The 4,012-nt window shown below is 49.3% G+C and overlaps 1 protein-coding gene across 1 annotated transcript in view; it reads left to right on the top strand.

Moving 5' to 3' along the window:
* The first annotated feature begins 3,865 nt into the window (after nucleotides 1-3,865).
* RELA (v-rel avian reticuloendotheliosis viral oncogene homolog A) overlaps nucleotides 3,866-4,012 on the top strand; it is a 9,532-nt gene continuing 9,385 nt past the window's right edge. Inside the window, exon 1 of the mRNA XM_011965189.1 lies at nucleotides 3,866-3,910. The gene's annotated coding sequence lies outside the window, so the exon portion shown is untranslated. The remainder of the gene's footprint in view (nucleotides 3,911-4,012) is intronic.

The following is a 4,012-nucleotide window of genomic DNA, read 5'->3' as shown; positions in this document are numbered from 1 at the left end:
GCCAGGATGGTCTCGATCTCCTGACCTCATGATCCGCCCGTCTCGGCCTCCCAAAATGCTGGGATTACAGGCTTGAGCCACCGCGCCTGGCCTTTATTATTATTTTTAATAGACATAGGGATCGTGCCATGTTGAACAGGCTGGTCTTAAACTCCTGGCCTCAATAAATCTTCCCCATTCAGCCTTCCAAAGTGCTAGGATTACACGTATGAGCCACCAAGACTCATATATTGGAATTGTGTCAAAAGGACTGAAGAACTAACATGAAGAGGTTCTCCCTAACCAAAGATGAATAATTTGAATTTCAATAAGAATAACTATAATTGATTAAAACATAGCTAATATATTTAAATCCATGCATTCATTAAGATTTTTAAAAACTCAGCCAGGTTTGGTAGTTCATGCCTGTAATTCTAACACTTTGGGAGGCTGAGACAGGAGGATCGCCTGAGTTCAGAGGTTCAAGACCAGCCTTGGCAACACAGCAAGACCTTGTGTCTACTAAAAATTTTAAAAAAAAGAAATTAACCGAGTGTGGTGGTACACGCTGTTAGTCCTAGCTACTTGGGAGGCTAAGGTGGGAGGACTGCTTGAGCCCAGGAGTTTGAGGCTGCAGTGTCATGCCACAGCATTCCAGCATGGCGACAGAGTGAGACCCTGCCTCAAAAAATTGTTTTCTTTTTAATTAGCTGGGTGTGGTGGTGAGTGCTTATGGTCCCAGCTATTTGGGAGGCCTAGGTAAGAGGATCCCAACTGACAGGGGGGTTGGTGGGAGAAAAAGTAGGTTTATTGGTTTATTCTGAAAGCCAACAAGACTGAGAGGATGGTGTACTAGCGTTCTAAAGTACCATTTTAAGTCAGTACAATCTTAGACTCTTTCTATGTTAAGGGCAGGGAAGAGGAGGAGGGTGTGACCAAGAGGTACCCCACGGCAGACATCTGGGCAGCAGCGAGGGGCCGAGGAGGTTGGGAACTTCTTTGTCCTTGGTCTAGTCACAATGCTCCTATAAATCATTAAGAAAACATAGTTGTTTACATACTTCTTTAACCCCAGACTAAGTTTTAAAAACTACATGATTGCTGTTTTTGCATATTAGCTCAGTGCTCTAAAGCTTACGGTAGCAAAAAATTAGAAGTCCAAATGCCCATGGCCGGGCGCGGTGGCTCACGCCTGTAATAGCACTTTGGGAGGCCGAGACAGGCAGATCACCTGAGGTCTGGAGTTAGAGACCACCCTGGCCAACATGGTGAAACCCTGTCTCTACTAAAAATACAAAATTAGCCAGGTGCAGTGGCTCATGCTTGTAATCCCAACATTTTTGGAGGCTGAGGCAGGTGGATCACCTAAGGGGTCAGGAGTTTGAGACCAGCTTGGCCAACATGGTAAAACCCCGTCTCTACTAAAAATACAAAAAATTAGCCAGGCGTGGTGGCAGGCACCTGTAATCCCAGTTACTCAGGAGGCTGAGGTAGGATAATCACTTGAACTTGGGAGGCAGAGGTTGCAGTGAGCCGAGATTGTGCCATTGCACTCCTGCCTGGGCAACAACAGCAAAACTCTGTCTGAAAAGAAAAAAAAAAGCAAAATTAGCCGAGCATGGTGACACATACCTGTAATCCCAGCTACTCATGAGGCTGAGGCAGGAGAATCACTTGAACCTGGGAGGCAGAGGTTACAGTGAGCCAAGATGGCACTATTGCACTCCAGCCTGGGCGACAAGAGAGAAACTCCATCTGAAAAAAATGAAAATAAAAATGTCCGTCTTCAGGATGACTAGATAAACAAACAGTGGTATATTTACACAACAAAACAGTATACAGCAGTGAAAAGTGAATTAACTGTGAAACAGATGAATCATAGTAATATGTTGAGTGAAAAAAGCAAATAACAAAGGACAACAAATCATATGATGCCCTCTACATAAAAGTTCAAAACTGGCCGGGCGCAGTGGCTCACGCCTGTAATCCCAGCACTTTGGGAGGCCGAGGCTGAGGTCAGGAGTTCGAGACCAGCCTGGCCAACACGGTAAAACCCCGTCTCTACTAAAAAAATACAAAAATTAGCCAGGAGTGGTGGTTGGCCCCTTTACTCCCAGCTACTTGGGAGGCTGAGGGAGGAGAATCGCTTGAACCTGGGAAGTGGAGGTTGCAGTGAGCCGAATGCCACTGCACTCCAGCCTGGGCGACAGAGCGAGACTTCATCTCAAAAAAAAAAAAAGTCCAAAACTAAGGAAAACCAAAAAATATATTGTGTAGGCATGCAGATATGAGTAATTTTTTTTTTTTTTTAATACAGAATTCTGGCCCAGGCGTGGTGGCTCATGCCTGTAATTCCACTTTGGGAGGCTGAGGTGTGAGTATCGCTTGAGCCCAGGAGTTTGAGACCAGCCTGGGCAACACAGCAAGACCCATCTCTAGTTATAATTAATTAATTAATTTAAGAAAATACAGAATTCTGGCCCAGCGTGGTGACTCATTCCTGTAATCCCAGCACTTTGTGAGGCCAAGGTGGAAGGAAAGTTGAGCTCAGGAGTTCAAGGACAGCCTAGACAACAAGTTAAACCACTTCTCTACAAAAAAATACAAAAACTTAGCCAGGCATGGTGGTGTGCTCCCATAGTCCCAGCTATGCAGGAGGCTGAAGTGGGAGGATTGCTTGATCCTAGGTGGTAGAGGCTGCAGTGAGCCAAGACTGTGCCACTACACTCCAGCCTGGGCGACAGAGCGCGAGCCTGTCTCAAAAAAATAAATACATACAATACAATACAATGCAATGCAGAATTCTGCACGGTGGTGGTCCCTTAAGTTTTGCAATGGGTACACGGGTGTTCATGGTATTAATTTAAAAGTTATAAATATACATGAATTTTAAGAACAGGATCCATGCAAGGTTTAATGATAATTGTATGTCATCCATTCGGTCAACTGAAGTCGGCCTTCCCCGCCCCCTGCCAAAAGTAAACACTTTTCTAATCAGGGCCAGCCACTGGAGAAACTGAAATGAGTGGGCGGGGTGCTAACTCTATTTTCACTTTTCTCTTCCTGTTTCTTCAGAGCCTGGGAAACAAGTCAGAATTTCCAATCTTTTCCAATTCCCACATGATTTCCTAATTTAAGACGAATTCAGAGAAAACAAGTCTTTCTCCATCTGGAGAAGACTCCGCCCCCTGGAGCATCCTCCTTCGGGGATGAGGCCTGAGGTGGGGCTGCGCCAGCCCCAGCCCCCACAAGGACGCGCCTTGGGCTTGGTCTTGGGAGAGCTACCCGCACTGTGGGGTCACATGACAGAATTAGTGGTCAGCCCTAGCTGGAGGTCCAGGGCAAACACAGGCGGGGGCAGTGGGGTTGGGGGTTGTGGCCCTGCTGATTCGAGTGTCCCCTGTGGGTCCCGGACCTTCTGAGATGCAAGCGCCAGGCTTCAGAGACGAAGCTCCGGGGTTTACCCCTGGGGACCCCCTGCTCCCACAGCCGCTGAGGGCCGGCAGTTTGGCTGCATAGTAAGCTGGCGCTTTAGCTGGAGAGGGACGAGCTCTCGGCCAGCTCGCCAGCGGGAGGGCCTCAAGTTGTCCCATCCGGGCTGCAGGCTCCGCAAAGCTCCCTGATGCACTGTCAGGCGGGGAGGTCCGGCCGCTCCCCTTCCCCTACAGCCGCATCTACAGTGGGGTAGGTTGGACATTTTAACGTGCTTCTGAGACAGTCACCACCGAAAGGCACCTTTAGCGATTAGGAAACCGGCATGGAGTTCAACCACCCGGCCTCTGCGGAGCAGAAGGCCCGGCTGGGCCTTTCCCTGCGCGGGGCGGGCGGCCGCAGCCCCGTAGCCCGGGCTTTGCTCCAGACCCGGCCCAGAGTGACATCACCAAACTCCGCCGATCGGTGGGAGGGGGCCCTGAAATCCCCTAAAAACAAAGTGAGTAATCGGCGGACCCGCCCTCCAGGCGGGGCCGGGACCCGGGAGCTAGCCGAACCACCGGGCACACCAGCCTCTTCGTCCCCGGCGACGCGCGCACTT

This window comes from Mandrillus leucophaeus, unplaced genomic scaffold (genome assembly GCF_000951045.1).
Source record: "Mandrillus leucophaeus isolate KB7577 unplaced genomic scaffold, Mleu.le_1.0 Scaffold718, whole genome shotgun sequence".
NCBI lineage: Eukaryota > Metazoa > Chordata > Mammalia > Primates > Cercopithecidae > Mandrillus > Mandrillus leucophaeus.
The sequence above is the reverse complement of the archived record's forward strand: the minus strand, read 5'-3'. Positions and strand labels throughout refer to the sequence as shown.